This window comes from Euwallacea similis, unplaced genomic scaffold, assembly GCF_039881205.1.
Source record: "Euwallacea similis isolate ESF13 unplaced genomic scaffold, ESF131.1 scaffold_55, whole genome shotgun sequence".
Lineage (NCBI taxonomy): Eukaryota > Metazoa > Arthropoda > Insecta > Coleoptera > Curculionidae > Euwallacea > Euwallacea similis.
Window position 1 is genome coordinate 244,048 of NW_027098680.1, and position 11,531 is coordinate 255,578.

Below are 11,531 nucleotides of genomic sequence, written 5' to 3' on the forward strand. Positions count from 1 at the left end.
TGCTAAACCCCGCCTAACATCAAATTCCTGTCTCAAAAGAGACAATTCTCAAGACGGCCTATTTGAATTTACCAGAATGCAATTTGGTCTGAGGAATGCAGCTCAGTCCTTTCAAAGATTCATGCACGAGGTACTTGCAAACCTAGAATTCTGTTTTCCGTACATCGACGACATTCTTATCGCATCAACGGACGAGGCACAACACCAGGAATACCTCAAATCTGTCTTCGCTTGTTTGCAAGAATTTGGGCTATCTATCAACCTTGACAAATGCACATTCGGTGAGAAGCAAGCGAAATGGTCATTCTTGTAATTAAGATACCTATATTTGAATATGATGTTTTTGACTTAAAATTAGTATACCTGATTTCCGATAACGAATCACGAATTATAATTAGTCCTAGTAAGTATTATTGTAATAAACTGTGGTACAAACTGTAAGGAGATTAGTACTAAATGGGTATATTCAGATCCGCATGTTGAGGGCTGCTCTTTGAACGATTGTCCTTACGCTTCTGTACACAATAATTATCAAGTACGTACTTTGACACATAAAAAGGTCTTATTAATTTGTATTAAAACATCAGATGTAATTTACAAAAATTGCTTTAAATTCACCAAGGTACAGGTGGAAAAATGTTCTATTGTTCAAAGTCAATGCGATGTCATTATTAATCAACATAAATATTCACTGACTATGCATAATGTAACGACAAAATTCCCTGAAATTCGATACGCACAAATAACAAATTTTCATTAAATATTCAAATAAAACATTTGGAGAATCTAGCTTCCATTCAGGATTACCTCTTAGACCCTGTAAATTCCGAAGACCTAATAAACATGATTCCCAACAATACGCACTACGTTTTAATAGCCATAAGTAGCATTATCATTGTAAGTGTGCTAAGTTTCCTATTTTATCAGTGGAAAAAATACAAGCATCTTAAGTTCATCCCTCTAACTAGGCTCCAAAAAATGGTCAATGAGAACGCTGAAAAAACTAAGGGTGAAGGAGAAATAGCCCACAATCAAAGGAATCGCTGACCATATAGCGCTGAACATGCTTTTAATATCATATAAAAGCATACCTCTGCTTAGAATAAAAAAAATTATTAAGTTCTTAGTGTGGCTTTAAACTGTAGTTTTTAGTTTAATTCTATGCAACATTAAGTACTTGTCAAAGCTGTGCTGTTCAACTTGCCCTAAGTTTGTGTCAAAGCTAGCTATTCGTCTTAGTTTAAGGGTTTTAAGGTTCTGTTTTTTAATAAAAGTTGTTTTTTTAAAGGGGTCTCGAAGAGTGTTTCATTTAATTCTCGCAAATGAGACGTGTGAGCTGTAGGACAAATATTTTAAGTCATATCAAATAACTTAATTAATTCTCGATTTAATTGGACACCACCGTGTTTCGTTGAAATTTTTGTTTTGTTTCAACTATATTTATTGTTGGAGAGCACAAACATTTCTTTATCACAATTAAGCATTCCAAAGATGCCAATTTTAAGACCGTAGGACGTGTTAATTGTACGTACTTTATCATTATTCGGTTGGCATAGTAACATTAATTTTGTTGTGTGGTAAATCAAAATTTGTATTGAAAATGCACAATGTTTTTCCATGGCGATGTTCACGTATTGCAAATGGTCAACGTTTTGAACGAAGCTATTGTTTATTTATCGATAAAAAAAAGTGCGATAAAAACAAAAAATGATTATAATTACTAAAACATATTGCCTTTTTTCTGCCCGAACGGCTCATTTATGGGCGTATGTTTATTAAAGACAAAAGTTTGTATTGATGTTTCCCATCACCCCTTAAAGTTTGTCGGTATATTTTTGGGACATCTTGTATAGGGTGAATCAAAAAAGTGGTGTCAAACTTGTGGAGTTTATAGGAGACATAACGGTAAAGAATTTTTGCACACAAATCTTTAGTCGGAAATGAGTCGTTTTGACCTTGGAGCAATTTTTCAAAAACATAATGTTATGTCGTTGATACTAAAAGACTTAGATGACTATTTTTTTATTGAAGACAATTAATTTCATTAAAAATAAACACTTTTTTGTCCTTTGTTAAGTATTTCCATCAACTGCATTTCCTTTACACCATAAAAGTGGATTAAACATCCGAATCTTTTGGTATCGACGAGGTAACATTATGTTTTGGCCAAAACGAATAGGGGTTTATATGCAAAAATTCTTTACTGCGCCGTCCCTTATAACCTTCTCAAGTTTGACACTATTTTTATGTACCTATGTAGGGTGTTTCCTAACTCTATGGCCAAACGTCAGGGGGCGATTGTACAAAAAAAAATATGAAGAAAAATTCTGATCAACTTGGGTCCGGAAATGCTCCTTAAGGGAGCTACCATTTTTGTAATAGCTCCTTAAGAGTGGCGCACCGTTTTCGAAATAAAAATTATTTTATTAATCGATACAATTAAAGTACAGTCGAACCTCCATAACTCGAATTTTAAGGGACCGCAAAATATCTTCGACTTAAAGAGATTTCGAATTAAAGAGAAAAGAGTGGATAATAAAATAAATAATATTTATTGCATTACACATACAAATATTTGATTAAAAAAAATATATTACATATTGGACTAAATAAAACATTTAAATCTATACATATGTATGTAATTATTCGTTATGTGATCACTTTTTAAAGTAATCGGTTATTAACTTTTGGTGTACTACGTTCTTCTCACAGTCTAACTCATAAAATTTCTTTAGTTTATCAAGTAAAAGAAATATATCGTCTGTCGTGTTTTCATTCATGTTAAAAAAAAGTTGGAGTGTTTCAAATGCATTTGACATTTCGTGAAGGGAAGGTTTTTTCCTGGGAATATCATCACTGTCGCTTTCATCGGATATTTCTTGATGCTCAGCCTGGTTGCTAATACTAGCAACAATTTCTTCATCTATAGCAATCTCGCTGGTAATAAGATTATCATCAACATTTATAAACTCATCCATGGATGTCGGGTGAAATTAGACAAAACGTACAGGGGACAATAGTAAATTTCGAGTTATAGAGGTTCGAGTTATGGAGGTTCGACTGTAATTAAAAAATAGTAATCTAGTTGGCATTTTTTATAAACGTCATAAATTTCTAAGAGGCACTTTTTAAGCGGAATTAATCTGACTTTAAGAAAGCGACACTAATTTTTGTAAAAACCAGTGACATACAGTTTTTCTCGCTAAACATAAAGACTTGCCTGCATGAACGTCACTGATGTAAGTACTTTAGAAAACAATTTTGTACATGTAAATTTGACCTTTAATGATACAGTTGCATGTACCAAAACTCATCTCAATATCTCAACAAGTTTTCGATAAATGTAAAATAAACTATTAAAGACGGAAAAGTTAAAACACTCCGTATTATAAAAACGAAGCATTTCCGGACCCATGTTTATGTGAGCTTTTTTTCAGGTTTGTGGGTGTACAATCTGTCCTTAAATTTTCCTCACAACATTCTGTAACACCCTATATAAACCATTCCCTACTAATAAAATATAAAAAATGTAAAGTCACTTCCGTTGTCCTATCTTTCCTAATGTGTTTCTCATAAATTACACTCGATACATGTATTAATATAAGTAATATTAATATATTATTATTATATTAATATATATTATATATTATTATTATTATATTATATTATATGAATGACCCTGTATAGTGACTCTCCTCTTATTTCTTCTAAAATTTATATTCCTCCTTTATTTACACTTACCGTTGAAATCAACATTGATCCATACTTAGTTAATAAGGAAAAATACATAAATAATATACTAGCACAATAATTTCTTCTGTTATACGGCTAACTGATTTACCCCCCCTTCTTGTGTGTCGTAAATGACGACTTTGCATTCTTGTTTATCCTCCCCTGTATCTTTCCTCTTCTGCGCATCCACCGTGTACTTCTAATCCATCCCCTTTTCTTACTTTACGTACATCCCGTGCCGCACATGACATGCCTTCCATTTCTCTCTTCTGTAGAGCTTTGGATCTTATTTGCTATATATTTCTTTATAAGTCTTTTTCCAACTTTATACACCCACTTGCACTCTCTCCGTATCTTCTAGTAACATTAGTCGACTTCCTAAAAAGGAAATTAATTTAAAAGGTCCTTTACCCATCCTTTCGCTTCCTATAAATACACAACTTCAAGAAAAAAATTCTTAACAGGAATAGCAACTGGCCGTAAAATTCTATTTTATACAATACGTATTTGCGAAAAAATTATTATTATCTTTTCATTGAGGGAATCAAAATAATTCTAAAAAATTAATCTATAATATTTATTTTCTTCTTGAAATAGTAAATATTCCTTATCGATGATCCTATTCTTTATGGTATAATATCCTAATTTAACATTAATATCATCTATTCCCTATAAGTATGTATGATTTCCAATATTAATTTGTGTAATGGCTAACCTCCACTGTGAACGTCCAAATGCCCATCGGACCAATATGGTACTTGTAAATGAAACAAACTACTATAATGAGTTAAAAATTTGAAATAAAATAACCCTACACAGTAGTTTCGTGTTCCAAATAAGTACTCCATGTTCCCTTCCAAAATGAGACCTAATTTTTAAAGTCTTCTGCATTCTATTCTTACCACTCCTTTGATCCTTTCCATCATTTTTTGCTCCTTTTTTATAAATTGGTGAAATCTCTTTCTACTACCAAAAAATACCTGACATTCCTAATCGAGTTCCACAATTAAACTTGCCCAATATACAGAGCGTCTGAAAAGTATAGGATCAAACTTCTAGGGATTTTTCAGAGTAACAATAGCAGACATTTAGTATAAAGTATAAAAACTCATGTCTGGATATGCCTCCCTAAAGTGCTACCCCCTTATGAAGCTTTAAGACAGTCAAGAACGACATTTTCAACAATTACTATGAGTATTATTTTGTACAAACAAATAAAAATAAAACCTACCAAAACTTGATAAAACACATTTTTTGCACATAATGGTCTTAAAACTTCTTAAAGGTGTAGCACTTTAAGGAGACATTTCTGGATGTGGGTTCTTATACTCAAATGTCTTCTGTTGTTGCACCTAACCATCCCTAAAAGTTTGATCTCAGTTCTGAGATACCCTGTATAAATTAGAAACAAATTCCTATTCCTCTTAAGACCACATGTAAATTTACCTTGTTGTAAAGAAATAATTTTATAATAAACCATTCGATTGCCATGATCCAAACTTTGACACATATCTATGGCTCCTTACTTGTCCAAGCAAGTATAATAAGTATACCATTTCCTTCTATTATTTCCATGTATATGTATATATGTATAAATGATGTTCTTTTTCTGAAATGGAATAAATAAAGCACTCCACTCAAATAATTACAAAAGCTACCTTTTTGTTAGCAAGTTAGGTTTTTTCAAGTCAAATTTCCAGCCATATTACCTGCTGAAAATATACCTTTTATAATAGCTAAATGTGTAGAACAATAAACGAGCATCCATGGCAACAATTCAACTTTGAATGGAAGGTTCGGCCAAAGTTGCTTGTATCTTTCTTACTCCCCTTACTCTTTGGAGATCCATCCAAGGACCTGAAGTATCGGCTTAGTGGTGTAATCATGTTTTTAATTTCTAGTTTATCTTACATTATGCCAAATACCTTTTACCTATTATAGCAACAAACCATCTTTCTTTGAGTGTGTTACTTCCCTACTCTCCGTCCTTCGTACTAGCCCTCTTTGACATCTATAAATCAAGCTCAAGCCTTGTTCCAGATCTACTGGTGTGTGCTCCGAGCTTCTCTTGTACTGTTCGTTTAACATGTCTATCCTTTCCTTCCTATTAAAGTTATTAATGTTAGCTTAGTCCTTACCTTCGTAATACTTTTCTCTGATCCTCCACCTCTCAAATTCGATTGTTAAAAATAATTATTCAAAGGATAGGGGGATTTAAGGTTTATTTATTTCATCCTTCTTTACGTTGTAAATAGGTATATGCAACTGGTTCGTTTCTTCTTGGGCCTTTTATTGCAGATAGTCGATGCATTTACTGAGTACGAATAAGTTAATTATTTAAATAATGTAATAATTAAGTTCTATAATTTTCTTTTATCTTTAATAACATTGATGATAATTGGGCGGGAAGTTGCCCTTGCCATGTTGCTGTCTATTAGAATTTAACCCTCGACGTAGCTAACAGATAGAGCTTTAGCTAATCCTAACCACAGAAATCTTCAGGTGTTGGCGATCCTGGTTTACAGATGACGCCAAAAGTTAAAAATCAATAAATCCGCTAGCATTCACGATCCTAGTTCGCAGATGGAGTCACAAGTCGAAAAATCAATAACTCCACAGACATTTCCCTCATTTTATTTAACGATAATATTTACATTTGCACTAAACAATTATTTTTCTTATTTCAAAAATCAATTCATCGAAAAAAGCAAGCGGCTTTCTCAGAATTTAGAATTTCATGTCACGTTCATGATTAATATACCTGCGTGCAATCCTTATTTCTATTAAGATGATTAATTGATGCTATCTGAAAATTATAGAGGGTTGTTTTTGAATTCTTTTGACGTACGGGAGAGAAAAATGGCGAAGGGTTTGGTACCCGTGGGAAAAAGGCTGGAATATCGCTTATCAATTTTCTCAAAAAGAAAGAATGCGGTCGGAGGTGATTATGACTGGTTGTATCGGGATTCAGTTTTTATTGAATTCCTTTGAGTGTTTGCTGATAATAAAGGAGTGGATTAGAAATTTGATGGTGTTTGATTTTTACGAAAACCAAAATCTTACATGTATGTCACATCTGATTTCTCTTTTCTCTGTGAAATAAAAATAAAACAAATTTAAGTCTCTAGAACACTGGTTTAGAATCTAGAGAAGAGCGTCCCCTTGTCGAAATACCTCGTCGCTACCTCCAAACACATAGATTTACACTAAATAAAATTAATAAACAACCCCCCCTATTATTATTATATCTATACAAACTCACCAATTGATTCATCTAATGATCTAATAAATTTAATTCTCTTTTGAACAATAGTCATAGCCATCAAGTTACGACACCGCTGTGAAAAATGTTCCTTCGCTAAATTGTTGAAAATATGTATTAGAACTATTATTAATAGAAAGTTTCGCACTGATGCAGGCAACTATTTCAATATTTGCAATGAATATGTAATCTTGAAAGCTTTCTTACCGTTTATTTATGTTGGGAATCCGATTAACAATGTTTTGTTGTTGTGTGTATGTTGTATTCCTTTGTTACTTCCTACTTCCGTAAATAATCCAATTAACTAGGATGACTGTTAGAGCTTCGAATTAATTTTGTCTCCAAACACACATGAAACCTGAAATACAAAAAATGCTATATTAATTCTTGTAGCAAATTCAGTATTGGTTCCTATAAAAATTCAATATTCATTCGATCTTATGTTCTCTTCTTTAATACATCGGTTCCTTCCTTCCTACTAGTGTTAACTTAGTCGTTGCCTACATAATGCATACATATGTACAGCATTTGAGAGAGAAGTTCGGGTTCTACCTTTGCTCGATTTTTCAGATCTAAGCTGCTAAATTCCACAATATGACTTAATGTCTCCTTATATACAGGGTGTTAGTGAAATAACTTTCGTAAATTTAACCAGTGATTAAGAACATCATTTTGAATAAAAAAGTTCCTTACAACAGGGGTCGTAAATACAACCATTTCCCTGGAAAATCAAAAAAACATTTTCTGAGAATTGGCAACGTCGCCTAGTATTCATTTCATTTTCACACCTACCTAAGTAGCCGCATGAAGTGGGTTTGCTTTTTACACGTTTTTTTTGGGTCTGATAGATTTTACAGTACATAATTAATAAAATGCACTAAATTCATGGAGTTTAAAAATTGTATGATTCTTATTTTATTATTTTGAAAAGCCATTTACCTTGAAATTATTGTTATCATCTTTAATTAGCTTAACATGACACATTACACATTTTACACCACTCACATCACATTCAAAGCACACATTTATGATTGTTTTTGGTACATTAAATGTTCTAAATGTTTACCATTTGAGTCCATGCATGCTCTACTCCGGGTACTCCTTGTTGAACTCTTGAACAAGGTTTAAAATTTGTTTTTCGGCTTCAGCACCAACTTTTCTCTGTCGACCTCGTGTCCTTGATATGCAGAAACAACACTCCCTGTATTCAGAAGATTTTGGGAAACTCGCACAAATGTTTGTCGAGCTGGAAGTTTTCTTTCTGGATAAGGATTGCCGTAGTAAATGCGCCTAACTTCTTTAGAATTTTGTAATACCTCTACATAGATCAAAAGCATGTCATGATACTCGCGTACAGAATACATTGTCACTTAGGTACTGTTAATAAGTCGGAATAAAATCACTTAAAGCTCGCCCAAATTAACTTTGCGAATAATCTGTTACGTGTACCGACAGAAGATGCATTCAACGAGACCGAAATAACACTAAAATATTAAAAGTATGGAAGGACACAGTCCATGACAAATTTGAAAAATAAGGGTGGTTTTTGTCTTGTCCCTTCTTGATGGTCACTAATAAGCTCCACATGTCCATGGCGCCAGGCATCTTTGCCCAGGATCATATGTCACATAAAATGGGATAAACTGCAGATGGTTACATAACTCATGTACTATTGAGGTACTAAGTCAATCTGTTTACTGCGCATTCCAATGCCTTATCACTTCACCCGCAACGTGGGTGAGCGACCCTTATAAAGGCCATAAAAAACAACCATAACGAAAATAAATTTTTTTTTCTAGGTAACGTTCAGTGCGGCGTTGCCACTTACGTTTTTTTTTACCGCTTAAGTTATTAATTAAGTTTTCAATTGCTTTTAGCAATGTTATTGTTGAATAATTTTAAGTTTTTTTGTTACACGTCAAACAACCAAAATGTGTCAAGTACATTTTTCCACATTTTATTCAAATTTTAAACCTTATTATAGCTTTTTCGGTTACCAACTTTGACATTTTTTTTTGAAAAAACTATTAGGTTTTCGACCCTTGTTGTAAGGAACTTTTTTGTTCAAAATGATGTTCTTAATCAGTGGTTAAATTTACGAAAGTTATTTCACTAACACCCTGTATAATCACATTGGGAGTTTTATCAAATCGCAGCCCCTGAACTTATAATCATTTAAAAGGCATTTTGTTGGTATTAAATTTCCTTTTTGTGATCTGGCTTTCTAAATTTTGGGTTGAGAAAAAATCTTGTCTGTGCATTTTATACACGTCGAATTTATTTTAGCGTGCGTTACGAATAATTCGTACCTAATCAGATGGAGTGTATATTAGAGCCGACTTTGCTGCTATTCTCTCAATGATTCCAAAATCTCTGTCATTTGGTAGGAACGAATGACCAGACACCATAAATTTGTGGTCAATTTTTGTAATATTATTTTCAGGGTTTTCCACTATTGTTTTCCAAATCAGCGATAATTTCAAATTTCTGTTCTGTCCAATACATGCGTCATTATACGCGATGATGTGATTAAAGTTGGCACAATGAGGTTCTATGTGTTTTAAGATACAAGAACCGATTTCTTGAGATCCGCTAGAAGCAATTGTTTAATTCCAAATATACATGAATGAAGCTCCAGTTGTAGTGTGATGAATCTCAAAGTTATAAATGTACATGTTTCTCTTATAGTGGGCGTTGGAAGTAGTAAGCTTGGGAAAAGCTAAAATTTTTTCAAGATCGAATGTCAATACGAGAATGTTGTTAAATTTTTTGAAAAATTCGGTGTCATCATTTAGACTTGTTCTGGCTTTTTCTACTTTTCTCAAATGAAGCTGATGCTGATTTTCGAATTCATCTTTTTGAAACTGTTTGATATGATAGACACTTGGATTTTGTACTTATCACACTTTGCACATGTATCCTTTCTAGGACTGTGGAAAGATAAATTAAATTGTTTGTTAAATGTATCTCTGTATGTATGCTCTTTAACCACTTTTTCTGGAGATACATCCCTGTCTTTGTGGTATTCTACGTATAAATTGTACATTTTTGTAATATTGAGTTCGGGGTTTAAGTATTTACTATTTGGATTATGAGTTCTGATGTAATGACTTTCATATCTCAAAAACGCTTCGATATGCTGTTTAACAATATTCAGCGCATCATCAGGTGTTCTCCTAGGACATTCTTTTTTTCCACGAAGATCCTCGCCTGGTGCCTTACCTATTTCTTCTTTTTTTAATAGTTTTTGAAGTCTTCCGTTCGAGATTTGAAATGTTTTCAAAAAATACTTTTTACATACAACAATACTGTCATTTCTAATGTTAACGATATATTTGTACGTAACAGATTTAGGTCCTTTTGGCAATCCCTCAAGAGCATTTGCGCGGCGTTGGATCACTGCAAGTCGCTGGAAAAGTCCCGAAATATATGCATATTGCTTTGAGAAGTCATTTAAGTTCCAGGAACGAGTAAACAGACTGTTTCTGTCGTTATTATCAATCATTTCATTGCAACGTTTTAAACAGTTACAAATTTTGTTTTAAAAATATTTTGCAGGAACAACTTGCCCTTTCTTAGTAATATATTCCATACCAGCATTTCTCAGACATTTTCGTTTTGCCTTTTGATGGTCACTATCATGTCGGACACGTTTTTTCCCTTTTACGAAATTACTTGTGACGCTATCCACCTGGCTATTATGATTAATAGGTGAACTAAACATTACTAGCTTCCAAAATTATGCTATATATTATAAATAAATTATCTATTTGAAATTATTGCTATATTATAATTAACCAGTTCAATAATCTGTGCAAAACTATTTGTGCTTATCGTATTAACAAACAGATAGGAACTTGAATAGCATCGTGACGCGTATGTACATATGTACTACATTGGAAATACAATGGACTCAATACAGCGAGCAATCAGTTATAGCGAACAAATTTATCTATCCCTTGGGTACTCGTATTAAGCGAGTTGTACTGTATATTAAAGATTAAAATTAGGTTAGAATGTTACTTACCACATGAGGGATCTAATCTTTTTAATAGCTCTTGATCGGTTCCTCGTATTGTTGAAAAATATTTTTATAGGTGGTTTTCCATATCGTAAATTGAACTGTAACCCTCTTGTGTCGATTTCAATAAAACCATCCATATCGGTTTCTCTTAAACCAAAAATGAATATACTTTCATCCTGAGGGGTAAATAAAAGCATATCTTGTAATATTCGCAAATTCGCATAATACTCTTTCTCACTAGTTTCTACCCTCACTATGAAATTCATTTTGTTAAACTGTTGAATTTCAATCTATTCTTTTATTGGTGTATCCATTTTATCCCAAAATTTAAAAAAACAAGTTTGTTTTTCAATTTTTTACAATTTAGGTATAGTGGTGTACAAAAGTATTGGCACTGTTAGGACTTGCGACGTATTGTTTTATCACGGATTATGGTTGGATTATTTATTAGTTTAAATGTTCAAAGTGCGTAAGAAACTGATGTTACGCCCATGGACAACCCCAGCCATTGGG

The 11,531-nt window shown here is 32.9% G+C and overlaps 1 long non-coding RNA gene and 1 pseudogene across 1 annotated transcript; both read right to left on the bottom strand.

The window, feature by feature from the left end:
- Positions 1–702: 702 nt before the first annotated feature.
- Positions 703–6,177, bottom strand: LOC136418995 (uncharacterized). Its single transcript, XR_010753030.1, has 5 exons — positions 5,644–6,177; positions 5,391–5,589; positions 5,179–5,341; positions 3,742–4,110; positions 703–3,060 (listed from the first exon to the last, which is right to left on the bottom strand). It is a non-coding gene; the product is annotated as an uncharacterized lncRNA (long non-coding RNA).
- A 3,126-nt stretch (positions 6,178–9,303) lies between these two features.
- Positions 9,304–11,284, bottom strand: LOC136418991 (uncharacterized; annotated as a pseudogene).
- Between the last annotated feature and the right edge of the window lie 247 nt (positions 11,285–11,531).